The following is a 19,884-nucleotide window of genomic DNA, read 5'->3' on the forward strand; positions in this document are numbered from 1 at the left end:
ACATATAGGAAGATTGGAATGAATATTATAAATAGAAAGGTGCACATCTATATTTGTAAAAACGTACATACAGCTTTAATATATATCAAAAAAACGAAGTTTCTCAGTGCCCTTTTTTTATTGTGTTTTTATGTTACGACAGTGAAAAGTATGCCACCGGAAAGAATTCATGAGATATGAATCACAAAACTGTGAGCTATTATCCCACTCAGATTCTTCATGCTTTGCTGCCAGCTCCATTATCAGAGGAGTGTTTACGTTTTGGGGTTTTAGGCATCAGATTGCTCAGTAACCCACAGCAGGTACAGCGATAGAGATATAATTTAGACTATCTTCTTGTAGACACTTGTGTATCTTGGATATGCTGGGAAGCCGAGTCCAATAAAGGGGTGAAATATGAGTGGGGTACATGTTTATATGAGCTTTTATACGTGCCAGGATGATGGTTTACTGCCTCTCTGTTCCCTGGATGTTTTCCGCGCTGTTTGTTTCTGAGGCTCGTGTGAGGCTGCCACCTTCAATAAACATTCACTACCCTTATCAAAACCTCTAAGCCAGACCAACAGCATGATCAAGAGGCACACCTGGGGTGACCCCAGAGGTAATCTACATTCCCGCCTCTCTTTCTGTGCCACCCTCTTCATTCATTTCTCCCTGTCTTATGTGTTTTACTTGCTTGGATTTCCTTTCAGTTTGGAATGGAAATAATATTTTGTAGAGGACACCAGTTTCGTTCCCTTGATTCGACTTCAGTGAATCCTCTGTGATATCATGTCATGACAGTTTACAACTCTTTTATGTGAGGCATTCCATTTCCTGAGACCGAGTGACCTTAGTCCTCTTCATCAACCACGGGCACTTTTGTTTATCTCCTTAAATTTCACTCCTATTCTCAACACAGCATTCTTTCTTAGCTGCACAGTGATTGCTGGGAAGAAAAATACCAGTTTACTCAGGTCAGTGTTCACATTTTTTCCCACACAGGGTGAGTTTACCTGCACTCTACAAGATAAATAACTTTAATGCTTTCACTTGAAAACGGCTCTTGTTAAACAATACAACTGCATTCCTCCATTCATACAGCTGAATGGTCAGGCTCAAAAAAAGAAAGAAAATAATACAAATGGAAGCTCTGAAAAGGCCATCCACCAGAGAAAAACACACAAAGAAGTTATTTTCAGCACACTGTAAGAGCAAGAGTTTAAAATGCCCCGGCAGAAGCTGCAAAGGTTTGATTGCTTGAAATGAACAAATTACTTTTTGAAGTGTTATTTTGACTCTCTTTCTAACCAACATAGATACAATGAGCAATGATAGTGATGCTGCTCGTGACACTTTGAACTGTAAATTTGATAGAGTCTCTTAACTGCTCAAATCCCTTTGTTCAGGGCTGAATATCATACAGGGACCACTTTAGTATCATCCTGTTATGATAACAACTCCTCAGAGAACTATGCTGAAAACGTCATTCACATTAGTATGATTCACATATAATCTGATTTTAGATTTTACAGTCATTAGCCATAAAGTGAAGAATTAAAGTGGACATTTTAAGCACTTTTATTTCAACAGATACTAGAATGGATGGATGGTTGATCTGCAGCAGTGCAGATCTGTGTGATTTGAGGGGTATTCTGAGGTGAGTGGACTGATCCAAACATCCATTGTACCAACACTGGTACTGGTATCGAATTGATACTAGCATGATAGGATCAATACTTTGTTTTTCTCCGGTAAGTTCAGTATGTTGCCCACTGACTGGTGTTAAACAATAATTTTTTGGAAATGAAAAAAAATATACCTCAAACATGCACTATGAAAAATGTCTGATGCATTTTGTGTTAACGGTCACACCTCTTTAATTTATAGCCTATATAACGTTTAAACATCAGGACTTGACCCAATGTGCATTTGAAACAAGCTCATTTACATTTTGGGTCTCCACAAAAACCTAGTTTTAAAGTACATGAAAAGCTGAAAGGTTGGTTTTATTGTGTGTTATTATTGTGGCAAAGAAAAATTATTGTGATTTAGTGGTGGAAATGTGCTCAGAATCTGGCTAATTGATGATGATTCATAAATCATGACACACATGCTGCCTTTTGAAGTCTAAAGCATTGGTATTAATATTGGTATCAGCAGTAATGGCTGTATATTTTCTTGCTATTGGATCAATATCAAAATCTGCAGTATCGCATAGAAGTAATACTTTGCACAAGGTTCTACACAAACATGAGTGCGACATTGGAGAGCAATGACCATCGTTCAGCTGTCCCACAACACAGACATGAATGGCCTCCTTCATGCTGTCCGGGACAAACAGAACTACGATGCTACGATATCGCTGCGTCTAGGCAGGATTCAGACTTACAGGTGTTCAGTCATAATCCTGCAGATAGTAGCTTTGGACTATTGGCTCCTCAGCTAAGCACCAAATGTCTCAGCCTGGTTGCAATTAAAGACAAGTCATTAGATCTTGGAATCCTGAATACCTGTACTGGATTTTGTTCCAAACATCTCGCAGAGATGGACTGGGAAACAGCAAAGTCAGTAGTATAACTGTTGTTTGATAAACTCTGAAGATACTTAAATTTGTAACAACTTTGAGGACTGACCAGTGTATTGCTAAGAAACTCATTATTCCAGTATTCGAGAAGAAATATGTGTGTCCAGCTAGTGGATGGATGACTTACAGTTAATAGTGTGAAGAAGTAAGGTGCTTGGTATGAGCATGACAGCATGAGATTAAAGCTCAGGAAATCTAAGCAACCAGTACAACAATGAAATACGAGTTAACCTTTATCAGCATATTTGGGTAAATTGAGGTAAGTTGAGGTTACCTTCACTAATGACAGACACCTCTAACTGAGGCACGTTCAAATATTAGAACTACCTAGTGATGACTACAATACCTCTGCAGTCCAGTTGCTTGAATTTCTGTTCAAGTTCTACTTGGGTAACTTGTAGCACTGTTGAGTGTCAGACAGTCCTTAGAAGCATGTAGCAAAATCAGCTTTGTGGGGCATGCTTTTTGCTGCAGGTAGGGCAGATACAGTTGTAACATTGAGGTTTTTATGTTTGCAAATCTATGAGCAGCAGCAGTCTTTCTAAAGTATACTCTGCTCTTTTATCAGTCCTTTTCAACTAGCTGCATGTACTGTCCACAGCAAGACATAATGTAAAAAAAACTGCATGAATGTACTTGTTTGATATTCATCGCAGGTTAAGCTTGATAGGGAAGGCTAAATCACTGGACAAGATTAACATGGTGACATTTCTTCAGCAAACATCTGAAGGTGGCATGTTAACATGAATCCCTGAACTCAGTGATTCCTTCTGATTTTTAACATGAAAGTCAGCGGACTGAATGTAACATTAACTTTACACCCATATCCGCTGCACTTGGTAATCCTTTTTCGAAATGTCAGCGTACTGCCTGAGTTTTTCTTTCTTTTTTTCCAGCTGTATTTCTGCAGCTTCTCGTCAATGACCCATTTCCTTTGAAGAATCACAACAGTATCAAACATTGCTAACAGAGACATAACAACATGCACTGTACACAGTAGTACAATGGGACACACGTGTCTCTGGTTAACTTGCCCACTTCCGAGAAATTGCAATGCATGATTCTTCCCTGGGAACTGCAACGGCTAATTTGGCTTGTTTCTATTTTTCTCTCTGAGACAGACTGGATTCGTTCTGAGTTTAAGTGCATTCCTCATTATTATGTGTTTTTAAAGCCAGGCCACTTCTACACTATATTGGTAATATGTTGTCTAAACCAGCAAAGATTGTTAGCGTTTCCAGAAGACATTAGCCTGAGGATGTATTACCAGTAACCCTTTTCCTGATTTATTGCAGTTGTCACGAAACATAAGCCTAAATGATGTAGTTTTCAAACTATCAAGATTTAATGCCACCAAGCCCCCAGAGCCTGTTAGTGAACTGCAATGACCATAATTCAATGCACCTACATGACAGAGTGCATCTGTGCTTCAGAGCATCAGGGTTCCTCTGATTTCTAACATGTCAACTCAGGCTGAAGTGGAAGCCAGCTTGAAATGTTGCCCTGACACGCAGGTAGAAGAACCAGCAGTCACACTGGTGTGTTGCAGTTTCATTAGCTCATACAAGTGGCTTTGGCTGGTGCACTATGCTGAAAAATGATGTCATCTAGCTGCTGCAATCCGCACATTTCTCACTGTGACTGAGCAGAAGTCCAACTTTATAGGGGGAGGTATTTGGCCAAGTTTTATTTTGTTAAGGTCAAGTCCCGTGTAAATACTAGATGGAAAAGGCAAAGGAACTATTGCTTTCTACACCTTGAAGTAAATATTTCCAGATAAAAATAAAGTCTTGACAATGTGCTTGAATTTTTACCTCCAGTATATTTATTTGCTCAAACGTAGCAAAAACTGTAAAAGGGTGAAAGTTTTTGGTCTGCATAAATGAGTTTGACCTTGGAAACCTCGAGCTGTCACTTTGCATTACGACTTTTGTGCTGATGATCTCAGCTCCTTCACGCCCTCTGTCTCCTTCCCTCCATTTCATTATCTCTCCAAATATCATAACTTATTCAGAAGCCCTTAAAAGGGAGACTATACCCTGACACAGCAATATCCACCTAGAGTCTGCCAGTTCATTAAAAAACTTCATCAAACATGCACAACACAAACATGCAGAGAGGAGCACACTAAGACACATGCACACACAAGCTAATTCAGCTTTCTGGGAAGCCTTGCCTTGTGGTGCTAACAAGTTTCCCCTTAGTTCTCATATAAGTGTCTTACCAGGGTGCAAAGGGTCCACTTTAAAAGGCCTTTGTTGAAACTCATGGCTGATAGGTTGGCTTGGCTTTAGGCTGAAAAAAGTGAAATGCACGGGACTTTTGGAGAGAGCGTGCTTGCCGCAAACCTGTGCACAACCTTTGTAGCTTTCTTTGTCACAAGCGAAAAAAGGCTCAACTGAAATTTTTATACATTATGTTGTCAACTGTCACACGCTCTGATCATTTTCCCTCCTGGCATCCAACATTTAAATTACCCGCACCTGGTTGCCATGTTGGTTGCATGTTTTTGATGAAAATCACTTGCCAACAAGGAATGCTTTTCAATAGTCTCTGAGTAGCATAGCTTAGGGCTTTATTAGGGACCATACGCCTGTCTGACAACATACTCCCGATGTTGTGTTAAATCCCATATGCAGCTGTGCGTTACTCAGAGCGTCTTGCAGTACTCGTGTGTGTGTGCGCGCACGGCTGGGTAAACGGCCCTCTTCAGCTTTATTACCTGGCCATGAATCATGAGCCTTCATTACAGCCTGCTCATTGTGCTCTGAAGGTTAAGCAAACCAATTAGAGTTCCCCACACGCCGTTGGGGTTCTCGGCAACAACTGCATCCCTACGTCTTGCATTTTAAACAGGCAGATGAGAGCTGGGATTAAAGAAAGAAAGAAAGAAAGCAAAAGAAGTGAGAACTGGGAAGGAGGAGGCTGGTAAGAGTTAATGATTGGCAGAACAAAGGAAGAGAAAGAAAATATAAGATGGGGGAGAAAAAAAGAAAGAGGGTGGGAAACAAGAGGAGAGGAAGAAAACGAGGAAAAGAAAAAGCTGCCCTATTAAAAGAAATGACACCGTCATGGTTCACTGAGCACCTGCACTGGGCAGCGGTACCCCTGTGCTTAATGCTCTCTGGCTGTCAGCGCCACAGTCAGCAGCACTGCCTGGATGCTCCCAGGGGGAAGCTGTGTTGGTCTATGCTCTCGATTAACTCGGCCGCTTATTAGAATAGATACCAGGCAAGGACTCAGCCAACCAAAGAGCAGGTCCAATAGAAGGAGGACGTGGTGCTCTGCAGTCATAATGTGAAGTATAATTTCCGAGAACTCCTAAGCAAGTCAGACGCAAGGTTTTACATACAGGCGAGATGCCGTCAGATTCTTTTGTTATACTCAAATTCAAACTCCTTACTGCGCTGGTTTTGACTGATACACAGAGGCATTTTAATTGCCATCGCATTTATATTTCTTGGATGAATAAGTAAACGTGTCTGTCAGGAGGACGTAAAAGCTGGCATGCATCCGGAAGAATTTGACACCTTGTGCTGAGACTGTGAAAGCACTCGTGTCTCTCTCATATTCTAGCGGGCACCCTGGGGATTCAGGTACACTGAAAGAACTGTCAAAAGATGTTTGGAGAAACGGCTGAAATTATAGCTTTCATCCACACGCAAAGCAGATAAAGGTTCCAGAAATTGGCTCTTTTCAGTTCAGCACAAAGAAAGGTCACCGCGTTGGCGAATTGTGACAAGGTGTAGTGTTCAATAGCATGCAGCTGGATGTTTTTGTTTGTTTTTTTTGTCATGGAAGATGCAAAATTTTACACAATCGCTGACCTTCTCCTACGTTTGTAGATATTCTAAATAAGTCGGAATTTAAACTCTGCTTTTGTGTGTGCACTTTTAGAAGAGGAGACATAGGGACGAAAAATGGGCGAGCGAGCGCAATCTCGTCCCTGAGATATAAAGATGTGAGGCTGGGAAAGGCTGACGATGGCACACTAAGTTGCCATATTAGCATTTCAGAAGGAATAGTAGAGGAATCAGCTAAGAAACTAAAAGGCTGCTTCAGCACTGACTGACACAACCAAAGACTGTTCAGCGGGAGGAGAAAAAAAAAGAAAACTCATCCTCCTTTCTTTCTTTCTGCCTTTCCTTCCAACTCCACTCAGCCAGAACACCACCTAAAGACGAATGACTGTCAGGCTTTCATTGTGGCTGATCCTTTTTAAGCTAGAATCATTGTTGGGGCGAAGACTTATTCATATTTCCACACAATCACCACCATTATTTTTCTTATAGGAAAAGGATGTTGTCTGTCTCCAGTGGTCAAGAAAAGGTCAAGACCAATTATAAGCAGTGAAAAGTAAAAGAATTTACTGCTGTGCTGCACTGGAGTCGAGGCATTATCAATTTTGTTACTGTACACCTTTACTACAATTAAAACTCCTCCACATTTCACAGATTATGACTTTGCACTCCAACCATACGACCATTTTTAATAAATACAGAACTAAAGCTAAGCCAACATATATTACCTGCTGTTTTTATCGTCCGCACCAACAATACTTATACTTTTGACACACTTTGCAGTTTTTATACACGGCATTACTTTCCATACTAAAGATTTCTAGGAGATTTTTCTGATTTCATGGAAAGTTTGCCATTTTTCTCAATCCAAACAGACAGTGTGACCATCTGTATTTGTATGCACAGCTATTTACTGTATGTTTGCAGATGTATCACTGGCTGAACATGCTGTTCTGTTCCCTGATGTGTGTAATGCAGTTCCAGGAGCTGGCCTCGAAGTTAGGCAGTCTACTTGTCCCCCCTCATTCAGGCAAATTTCCTTGAAGTCGATTGGGGCTCAGAGGTCCCGGGTGCTGCCCCGTTAGCTTGACCTGCTTTAAAACGCTACCATCATCGGAGGAAAAGAGCCTTGAAATGCCTGTTAGTGCTGAGTTCCAGCTTCCCATTCACAGCCCTCTCAAAGCACCACTCACCGCAACCTGATAACAGCTCCAGGTGTCTGGGTGGCGTCCAAATAACCGCCTATAGTCTTCACTCAGTTAGAAAGGCTCAGTCCTAGGGCCCATGCTTTCAATCTCTCCCCCCTGCTCTCCCCTTATTATTCTCTCTCCTACTCCTCCTTTCACACATCCACTCATCTTCCCTTTGCCTCTTTCCTCTGCCTGGGAAGCCTTGGTTAAAGGCTTTTTAAAATGATGATTGTGCATCGATAAACACGGTTACCAAGTTTCTTGTCAAAGTCACTCCAGTCTGTACAGTCTTCAGTTCAATGCCTTTCACCACCGGTTAAACTGCAGGCTGAGATGGGAGTCATATTTACTGCTGTCAGCAACTTTATTATAGCTTATATTGCTCTGGAAGCTGCAGTTTTCATATAATTTTTTTTTGTAATGTCACCTCTCTTGGGACAGTTTGTATAAGGCGAGGTAAAACCATTAAAGTACTTTTTTCTTTTTTCTGCTATTGTATGGCTTTTGTGCATTATTCATGTGCTAGGCCGTTTTGGGTAAATTACTTTGGGGCATCCCTGTTCTCATATTAAACCCTTAGGAAGTGTATATTTCTCTTATTTTTGTTCCATGTTGAGAATAGCACACCATTTTTGTTGCAATTGGGAGATTTTGGTTTTGATAACCTTGAGTCAGTGAGTTCTTCTTAGAGGTAATCCTTTCACCTTTTCCACCCTTTTCTTTTTCCACGCTGCAGTTAAGTGCTCTGACTAACTCTTTCCATATTCTGCTTAAAAACAGCAGTCACCAAGGTTCACTTGCTGAATTAGATTTAGCTGTTTTAGTTTCCACTATAAAGAAGAGAGCTGTAATATTATAACACCATAAAAACACTACACTGCAATTTAGTGGAATCCGCTAATCTTCTTAGACTTAACGTAGGTTTTATTGTTTGGAAGTTAATTTAACAGTGATTTGTATCTCACTCAAATAGTCATGAACATTAAACAAAAAATACATGCATTTGGAAAATATATTTAAATAAAAGTATTCTTTATGCAAATCAGCCTTCTCAGTGTTATATTTTAAAATAACGAGTACATGCCCATGCTCCAGTATTGTTTGGTTTGTTTGTATCTCCAAAACTGATCTTCTTCACCATACACAGGAAAGTCATAGAATTGGGGTAGCAGGTCTTGTTTAGGCCTGCTACCCCAGAGACTGGTCAGTGGCCCTTGGGTGGTTGGTGAGTTGTTGCTTTAGGGTGGCTGGTAGCTGACTGCCAACTTGGAAGATGCCAATTTATCTGCAAATTTTCACCATTTACTTACTTTACTGTTAAAAGGGGCAATGCAAACTGTAAATGGATGACATTTGCCTTCAAAGTAAAAATTGTGACTTATTGTTTCAAACAATGCATTTCAAAAGGGCAGCTTTTGAGGCAAATGGCCTCTGTTTCTGCTTTGGATTGGACTTACAGTTTTACTGTCTCTTGGCAAATAGTTTACAAGTGTTTGTGGCATCTATCACTGAACAACTGGGGGAACGTGGCAAACTGCTCACTACCAAAGCATTCACAAGGTTTTCAGAGTAGCATTGCACACCTCAACCACAACCACAACCATTTCCATTATAGTGACTGCCAGCTATATCCAGAACCACTGACTGGTTTCTGGGGCTGGGTGACTTGGGTCTTGTGTAAATAAATAGAAGATAAATACTGGACTGAAAAAGTAGGCCATTTTTGTAGGCCTCTGTAATGGTGCAGTTTTGCTTCGCTATATAAATGTCACATATAAATTTATGTTTAGCTTTTAGGTGGTTGTCAGTCAGTGTGATGGCTATTTTACCCCACTGGTAGCATAGCGTAGGTATATGACAAAGTCATAATATCTGATATAGGTAAGACCCTTCAGGTTGTTGAACTGATTGTGTAGGAGGGGTTCAAGGGAAGAGAGATGGGCATAGATTTGGTGTATCATAGTAAAATATTGGATTATTATCACTGATGCCTTACCACATAAGCAGACTTCCTGCCAACTTAGCCTCTGTAGGCGGATATCAATTCTTTTGAACTTCCGTGTAACCAAGAGATATCTAGCCCAAGGCGTCCTGTTTCATCCACCAGTCATTTACAATTAAATTTACATTTTCTAAAAAAAACTATTAAGTAGATTAATAGTTCTCGACAATAACCAGTGATTTCAAGAGCACTTTAGAACTTATAAACATGAACGACCATTTCTTGGCAAACTTTAAATTGAAATAATTAGTTAAATGAAGAGTGCAGTGAGAGTTCACTCAACTCATTAAACTTAACAAAGACACGAACAGCATATAAAAAGACAGGGTTTTGTTTCTATTTTAAAATTCTCCAGATTTTATTTTTTTCACTTTAAAGAAAGATTCGACTTTACTTACTTAAATTACTCTTAAATTGTTTATGTCTGCTCAAGATGGCAGAGATAAAAAATTTTTAGGGATTAGGAGTTGTTATTGTTTAATAAAGAACTGTCGCTTCAAACTGAAAAAAGTGAGTGGAAAGCAAATCTGACTGTAATGCTTGTGCGTGCGATTCAAAAGCTGGTGATTAATCTGGAGTTTATTTCTTTCTACTTAATTCAGCTTAGCCGGTTTAAAATTTTTCAAATTAATTAGGAGACTAATTGTTCCACCTTCAAGTTGAGTTCACTCATATTCTCAAGGCGGTAGGGCAAACTTAGGGTTTTTTGAACTTATGCCGACTTATTTATAGTAAATGCAAATGCTCAGAAGTTCTCCTTCCACTAAAATCATGAGACTGGAATATGAGAGTGGTAGTTTGACCCAGTTTCTCTATTATCGCAAAATGTTGAACATGCAAAAAAAGGGGAAGATGAGCCTTAAAATGAGAAGACCCAGTATATCCCTGAGGCATATGGCTGGAATTAAATCTACCCAACCCAGGCAATGTGTTTGCCAAGGAAGGAGACATTCAAGTCGTTTTGATATATTCATGTTTCATTCGTCCACCTAGCACCTGTCTTCATTCCCTCCTTGCCTTCACTTGCTTCTTGGCTTCCTGTGTAGATGGCACTTGTCCCATGGGCCCTCTGGCACTCTAGGTAATAGAAGCACGGGGCAAGTGTAGGTTAGACGTAGATCATGTGAGAATTCTCAGCCTCCTGTCGTGGGATAATCGAGGTGTCATTTTCCTTGACCAAGAGGACACCTTCAGATGGCTGATAAGCTGATAAGGGGTGTCATTACCTATTGGATAATGTCCTGACAGAAATGATACATTTTACATATTTAACACTGCAGTGCTGACTGCAGTGCGATTAGGAAATGATTTAATAGTCCCATTAAAATGCTGTCATTAATTTTCAGTTTTGATTCTATTTGAATTGCAGAATTGGCAGCCAAAAGACACTCTGGACTATTTTGAGATGAGATTCTGCTTTCACGCAGCTCAGCAAAACTGTGGTCAGTCAAAATGTGATTAACTATTTGCTAAACCCCTCCCATAAATAATGATGCCCTCATTAAGCATAGCACATATAAATGGGTACAACTTTGAATTACTTTTTTATGTAGATGTGAAATGTGGTATGATATTATTTTTAGCTTCCAAAAACAAAAACACTACGAGTACTGTAAGCTAATTAGATCATGTTATCAGTATCAGCTACCTACAGCAGCTTCCTGCTGAGCATTTCAGTAGCTAACTTCAGTACATTATGAGAGACTAGAGAAAAAAACTGTTTATGCTATTTACCATGCAGTAAACCATCTCTTTAGCAGGAACAGGAGCTGAGCCAGGCTACTATGTGAGAGTAGCCTGCAACTTTAGCCTGTCTACTGAGTTGTTATTGGATTAAGCCATAGTAGGAGTACATTTGAAAGCATGCTAGCTAGTCCTCATGCCTAAAACATACATGCAGTTAAAAATATTTAATAGATTAATTTTAAATTAATCAGCTGTAAACTGCAGTGTTCTGAAGTCTCAACAACAATATTTTGCCAAAAGGGCAAAGTGCTATGCTATCGGCTAAGGTTAGCAAGTTGTAAGGCACAGACACAGGTACCTGCTAGTTAATGTTAAATAACAGACCATAGGCGGTATTAAAAAATGGACGCAGCCACTGATTTCTAAAGTCCAATATTGTCTCCTCGAGATGATTGTTTCTGCCATTGCCTTTTTGGCAACTGATGATTGGCTAGTGACGTGTAATCAGCAAGATGTTAGCCAAAGAACTTGTAGTTTCATAGCACGGATAAACCTCCATTTTGAAAATGACCAAAATTTACAAAATAGACTTAATATTTTATTCAGTGTGAGGCCAGATGAGTGACTGAGTCCATAAATTTATAAGAAAGTGTTTACAGAGGTCAAGAAAGAAAGCTGTTTTCCCATAGTTTTCTACAGGATGGAAGTCTTTTTGCAAGTACGGTTAACACCATCCGGTGGCTTTCAGATAGAGTGAAGTTTTGAGACACTTCTGCACTGGCTTCTTTTTTCTGATGCAGAAGTTATACCCATGTTTTATACTATGTAACAAACCAATCAAATACACTGACTAAAACTGAAGCGCACACATCTTGTAAACACCTCGCCATACAGGAAGTCATCTTATTTGTCAGTAAATGTCCATTTAAATGTCCATAAAAAATCCACCGGCATCCTGTGCAATGAGAGGATGCCCGAACACCTTAAAGCTAAGATCTACAAGACAGGCATATGGCCAGTGCCCCTTTATGGAGCAGAATGCTCCCCGGCCACCAAGAAACACGAGCAGATCCTCAACGCCGAAATGAAGATGCTCAGGTGGATGGTGGCCTTGATTGTGTGACGAATGAAGATCAAAAACAACTCGGAGTTGCCCCAATTGAAAAGAAGATGCAGGAAACGCGAAGTCAAGAACAGCCCTCTGACTTGAACCTGGGGGCCGCTGACCCAGAGGATGACCGAAGAACGAAGAAGCGGTGGATGGACGCAATCACTGAAGATATGTGTGTGGATCTTGCCCCGGAGGACACCCGGGAACAATCCAAAAGGTGAAGACAGAGCCATGCATCGGACCCCGTGCTGGGAACACGCTAGGAAAGAGAGAGACTGAAATGATCAGTGTTAGGGTTTATGAAATAATATATTGCTAGGTCAACTAACACATTATTATTGAAAAGCAGTCCTTACAAAAACACATTTTAGCATAGCCACATTAGAACCACAGTTGTAGTAATTCATGGACCAGTCTTTAAAGAAGAAGAAATGTCAAATACTCTCCAGATATATATTCTTCTCTGCATGGAAACTTTTACAGAAAACAGCAAAGGGGGCAGCCAGTTCATCCAGCAATAGTGAGAGCATTATGTGCCAAACACATATTAAAAGTGACAAACTTTTACACATAGCAAGTTCCTCCTTAGAAATATGTACTTTGGTAGAACTTCCTGTTATTAGCTCAGAATCCAACATTTATGCTGAAGTAATGGAAAGGGTTTAAGTTGTCTGGAAGAGATGGAAAATCAATGCTGGCTAATATGTGCAAAAAAAGAAAATCTAATAACACCAAGTCTCACCCTGAAAAATTCAGTGCATGTGCGCATACAAACCCATAAACCTTAAGCTTCCTGTGACGCCAGCTGTAGTGTGTATTTCTGCTCCTGTTTATTCCCCCATCCCTCTCACTTATCTATGCCTTTCACTGCAGATGGTGCAACAAACAAACTGCAACCATTTGAGTCATGTTTCATAAAGGCAAGCCAATTACTGAAAACATATTCTTTCAGCCATTTTCTATGAATGACTTAAATTAAAGCGTTTTGGAGCCCAGTCCTATTTGCATCATAGAAATTTCTGTCTCAGGGTCCAATTTGCGACAGGGTGTGCCGATGGAAGCATTAGGCTTCCTTGCCGCAGTAGGAGGGTGGTATCATGATTAATTTAGGCTTGTTTTGTCAGCGCAGGAAGCCACAAAAAAAGCTCATTACAATCAGCTGGGTTTTGTCACAGTCCGGGCTCCCTCTTATCCCCCATAGCGAAGCAGAGCGATGCAGCCTCCGTGAATATGCATTGATGATGATTGCATGATTTATGCATGAGCGTCATGGAACCTTAAGACTATCCCACCCAATAGAAGTCCTTGAAATCATGAAATTAGAGCTTTTGTCTCTGTTCTTAAAGTGTTTGTGTAAGCCACTCAGCTACATCACTCACAGTCCATTCTCAAATGTGTGGGAACACAACTGAATAAGTGGAACTATAAGATAACAGTGACTTGTTTGTTTTAATATTTACTAAGTGCTTGTACAGAGCTATTAGGAGACATGTTGTAAGCTGTCATGTTTCCAAGCAGACTGCATTCAGTATTCAGTTTGTTGCATGTCTCTGTTTGACTTTGGGCTTTCACTGACATTACCTGCAATTAGGCTGTCATAATTGCATAATTGGCTGATATAATTGACTTGCTGGCAATAGTCTTGAATCAGGATGGTGATTTATGGGTATATGAGCGTTATGTGAGTGATGTGTGCACTGACCTTCCTGGGAGCTCAGCTGATGTGGGTGCTGACCCTTCGATAAACACAGACAAGACCTCCCAGCCAGCCAGTGTGTATGTGACTGTTTCAACATGCCCTAGAGTTTTCCTGTTGCCTCTGATAGATGATGATGCGCTCCCCTGCTTACCAAGTTTCTGCACAGTTCCTGCCCATGTCACTGTCACGGCTGCCGAGGCGAGCCGTGTGGTGTTGGAGGAAAGGAGGACCCAAAATGCAGGCGATGACTGATGATTCGAGTGATGTTTATTTACAGGGTGGTGTAGTGGCAAACAGGCAGTGAGGGATGACAGGGAACTAAAGAAACCTAAACTGGAAAAACTAAATAACAAACCTGAGAACATACAAAACGGGGAGCGAGGCAGAGAGCCGCAGATGGCGAACAGGACACCGTGGAACACAGACAAACCAGCAACAGGCAGGAGGGCTTAAATACACACAGCAGTAATCAGGGGATAAGAGACAGGAGGGCAACACACCTGGAAGAAGTCAGAGCTGACGGGACAGGGGAAACGTAAACTGAACACACTCACATGAGACGAGGACCTTCAGAATAAAACAGGAAACTCAGACACAGAGAACCAGACAAGACACTGAACTAACTGAACAGACAGATTCACAAACAGACAATGTGACACCATAGACAGACAGAACACAGAAGTGGGACCAGGGTAAGCACAGAACAGAAACCTAACAAATGGCAAATCATAACAGAATACATACTCAGGATAAACAAAAGCATAAAGAAACACAAAACACTGAGTCGGCAGACTCAGGACCATGACAGAAACTGACGTGAGACCAGCATGCTAGACAAGCTGCTGCTGGCTCTGCTCGCCCCGCCCTGAGATCAGTTATGGGAAACAGAGCTTTTTATCATTATAACTTACCATCTATCACCAGATAGGTTTCCTCTTGTTAACCACCTTGGAAGAATTTGAGTGCAGTGTGATAATATTTTTAATAATTACTTTAGCACACTAGCAAATAAAGGCTCGATGGTGGAGAGGGGATGCCAAATCATACTATGTCTGGTTTAATAACAGAGGCAAGTCTAACAGGTATAGGCTCTATTAGCACTTTCAGAATTAGCACCCATGACATGTCACTTGATTGACGAAAATGCACTGAAGTTAATCAGTTGTTTTGCCAACACGATCTCAATTTTTCATCGATGCTTTTACTGATATAGATATAGACATTTAAGACACTCATACCTTTTAAGTTAGCTATAATTCATTGAATTCTATATTTTAATATACTTTTTAAATCAAGGTGTAAGCCTGCTTTTCTGAGCTCTTTAAATGTGTTCCCTACAGAGCAGCCACAGTGCAAATGGAATATAATGACTCGTTGTCTCTGAGTTAGAGTATAAAGAAATGAATGGCAAGTCAAATTCTTTATTTTAGACTGAAATCCACAGCTCTATGGATAGTATTCGCTTCCTTTTCCTGTCCACTCTGTGCACTGTATCATTAAACAAGCAGACACATCAGTCACTGACAGATTGACCACCATTGTAACTGACCTCTCCCTTCTAGTTCAGAATGAATGATGGAGGGAGGCTATCCTAACATGTTTTTAAAAAATTGTCTATTGCCTCCATCTGAAGAGTTGGCTGCACGTGTCGGTTATATTATTAACAGCAGCACTAAAAAGTACAAACCAATCTTGAGCCTCTGATGTCTGTTTTCATAGAAACTTTCTCACCTCTCACTGCAGACTCCAAATTTCCCTTCCACACATTTATCCCCTCCCACTCTCACTTTCCACTCCAACTTTCTTCTCTCCCTGCTCTCTCATCTCCCTGCGCTGAGCCAGATCTCTTCCATATTCCTTTTGCTCAGGTCCGCAGGCTGAGACAGACTTATTTAACAAGCGCCTGGCAGGCTGGGTGGTGGATGTGGCAGCTGTGGAACAGAGGTTGATGTGGCCCTTTGTACCACAGGAGAGTGAATCCCAGGGAGGGAGTCTCCAGATGGGCTCGGATTGCAGCAGTTCACCCCGGATCTCTCTAAATGAATGCCGTATGGAATAACGCTGCATATTTGAATGCTAAAAAGCAGATTGAGTGTGATTAATTACCTGACTGTATTTTAGTCTGCATTTACACACAGAATCGAGAGAATTTCCACTTTAGAATATGCAATAATAAAGCTAATTTCATATCTACAGGTAACAGGTTGGCATATATTTCCAATTAAGTGGGGTTTTTTCATATTCAAGCAAATAAAGAAGCTGACCTCTGACACCACGCATCTACAATGTGTGAGAGATGCTTTGATCTATAGCTATTTATTCTCTATTCTAACTTCTCCAAGCTCCTGGTATTCTCCCTGCGTGCTGCTGTGCTGACACTGCTTTCCTCTGCATCCCATTGATTCAGGAGCCCTGAGTGATAGATGGGTTTAATAAAGCAAGGTGCAGTCTCCCCAAATAAATGAGCAAACGCAGGATTTATTACCAACATCTGCATCTTAAGGGGAGTAAACAGGCCCTAAGCTGGGAAACAGTTTCATGATACTCGTTCAGCCCAAAGTCTGTGCCAGAAAAAGTATGCACACAGTTGTGCACGTAGACACTCAGACACTAACATGCCTGTTACACACTCTGGCTCATGCACATACTTCCACTCACTGCCTTTTCCCATCCACTCTGTTTCATCCTATCCTTCACTTAATTCTCACATCTTCTGCCATTCGTCTTTCCCTTCAATAAAAACAGAACCTTGGCTCTTCTGGGCATCTCTCTTCCTTCTTCTTCTTCTCAGTTCTACACGTACTTCAGTCTTTTCTTTTTTCTTTTGTCTTTCCACTCTTATTCTGACAGACTTTCCCTCCCTTTGAAGCTGCAGAGTGATTTCTCTTTGAACCAAAGTGCTCATCACTAGTTTGTCATCATATATAATGGTTTTTTTTGTCATAAACAGCAGCACATTTTATTTTATTTTATTTTTGCCATGGCAGTGCTACAGGCTGCTTAGTGGTGGTGATTTATCCATGCACAGCGCCAGTGGAGCTAAATCTCTACTCCCCTTGGCACCAAAGCAGTGGTGTGCATGGTTTAATTTCAGCTTTGAAAGACTGTCGTGCTGCAGTGATAATGCGGGCCTGTTTGCCAGTGATTGGACTAATTAACAGGCTCACAGATGATCCGTGACCGTCTTAACCAGTCACAGCGGAGGAAGGTGAGAAGAGAGAAAGAGAGAGAGAAGGAAGGAGACTGGAAAAGTATCTTGACCTGCGAAGCTCCTTTGAAAAACGTCACCTCCCTCGTCCATATCCATGTGCGCTAAATGAGCTATAGGATGTACAATGCCAAAAAATATTTTACTAGCAGAAAACAGAGTTTTTCCCCAAGCGTGTTTTTGTTGTTGTTGTTATTAATGACAACAGAGCTAATAATTATAAACACATTTTCATGGGGTTCACACACTTCTTTCCCCCTTGTGCGCTTACGGCTGTTCCTTTCAAATCTGATACCCTGAAAGCTTTCCCGGGGACTTTATCCCTCCCTCCCCTTTCAGTCTCACTGCAGACGACCTACTAAAGCTTTATACATTGAGTGTTAGCCTGATAGCTATCCCTCTGTGTAATTACTGACTGAGCTGTAACTAAGTGGAAGAAATGCTATGTTTACCACACATTCATTAGTCAGCTATATGTTTCACAGTGGGGGAGTGCAATGTGTGTGCACACTCCTGACATTGATGCATGGCTATAGGGTAGAACAACTGGGCAATTTGTTCCCGAACCTTAGCCTACGCTCTAGAATTTCAGCCTAAAGTGTACACTTTGCAACATTTTACAAACTAATAAGATGTGAACTTATTTGTCACAGGTGTCATATGACCCTGGTCTGTTTTAAAATGTGAAGCTCTGTAGCACAATATACGCACTTCAAAGAACAGTTATTAAAACAAAGGCAGCGTGACGGTGATGGTGTCTTTATAGGGGGCGCCATACTGCAACAAGCCACGAATGTTTTGCTGCAGTGCTTCATACTCATCTGATTAACCCAGTTTATCCAGTGTAAAGGCGCAGCATGGGCGCAATGTGCAACAAGTACAGATGTTTTTAGTTTAACCTTTCCTGTGAGACACTTGCATGTCTGTGTAGCTCCTGGTGATATCAGAACAGTTGTGTGGATGTTTTTTTATTTATTTACATACGGCTGTGATCACCTGATGCATTACACTAATTTAAGGACATACCCAGCCCATATCTCCAGAGCTGATAAACTATTAATGAAGTCGATTGCATAAATCATTACCGACCCCGCTGCTTCATTTTCATGTTTTACTGCCAGGCTATCTGTATTACAGAAAGCCATCAATGTTTTAAATGCAGTCTTCTTCATTCTGTCCTGTCAAGCAACCTTTTTCATGTTCACAGCTTCCATAAATGTAAATCTACCTGATCTAGTAAAGATTGTCTTCTTTTTATCAAGATGATCATTAGATTAAAAAAAAAGAAGTCCAAAATCAAATATGAATTGCTTATTTATACGTCGCACACATCAGTTTAACTTGCCAGTTGACAAGTCACACAATCGGAGGTCAGATCAAAGTTATTGGATTTCTGTTATTTCAGTTGTAGTACATTAAGGAAACGTTATGATGCTAGTGAATTTAATGCTAGTTAGTCATAATTGGGGACCATCTTATGAATGGATCACACAATTCACGCTGCTATTGACTTCCCACATAACACCCATTATCAACAGATTTACTTTAAAGTTAGCCACTTATCTCTGAGAGCTGATTTCGTATGGACAAAGCTGACAGACAAGGTAAAAATGATCCCAGAATTATTATGTTCTTAATGTAACAATAATTTTTTTGTCCATTGTCTGCAATATCATCTCAATCATACACAAAACTTACTGCCTCCCTGTAACCTCAAAGCATATGCCTAAAATAACTGTGGTAATAACAACATTTGCTCCTATTATCAGGCACTTATTAAAAAAATAGCTAAAGAGTTAGTCGTGAGTACTAGATGCTAAATTTCACACTATATTTTAGCTCTTACTACAGATGTCCTGCTGTGTCAAAATAAGCTATTTACAAGATACCATATTTGAAGGGCATAGGCATCTTATCAGTCATTTTAAATGATGCAAATGATGTTTCATAGTCAATATCTTAAAGAGAGCTGATGATAAAGTTAAAGTTTAGTCACTTCACCTTTAGGGAAATTACTATTTTGCAGTTCGCTTTCTATAACCTGCCTACTCTAATGCATGACAGACAACATATAAATATAGTTCACAACTGTAAGGGCCAAACTCTGTTATATAACTGTATAAATATGCCACGAAAATTGGAAGAATTTCCCCTCCTAGCTTTTCTTTTTAAGAAAGATTACAGTTGGTAGAAGTAGCCTGAGAGCAAGAGAGTCCTTGGTTCTTGTCTGCTTGTGTGCCCCCCACAAGCTTACATCTTTCAAGGATCAATAAAGGATAGCTGATATCTGAGATACTATTAGCATTCCATTTTCTGTATAAAAACAAAAATAAACAGATTTTAGTAGCTGTGACTCTTTAAAGGTCTTACTTCCTAGGACCACAACGCAGCAGACAACCGAAGAACTTGCTGCAAAGCTCAGTCCTAACTAGCCAACCTTAAACCAGATACAAAGCATCATCGGGATAGGAAGAGTGAAGTCAGGCACAACCACTCGGTAAGCCCTCCCTGTGGGGTTAAAAGTGTGCAACCCTGCCTTAACTACATAACTTTGCTTTCCTGCATGGACATATGGGGTCAACATTATTGTGTATTCCTGAGCTACTGGTTTAGGGTTGCTTG

This window comes from Rhamphochromis sp. 'chilingali' (assembly GCF_963969265.1).
Source record: "Rhamphochromis sp. 'chilingali' genome assembly, chromosome: 13".
Taxonomy (NCBI): Eukaryota; Metazoa; Chordata; class Actinopteri; order Cichliformes; family Cichlidae; genus Rhamphochromis; species Rhamphochromis sp. 'chilingali'.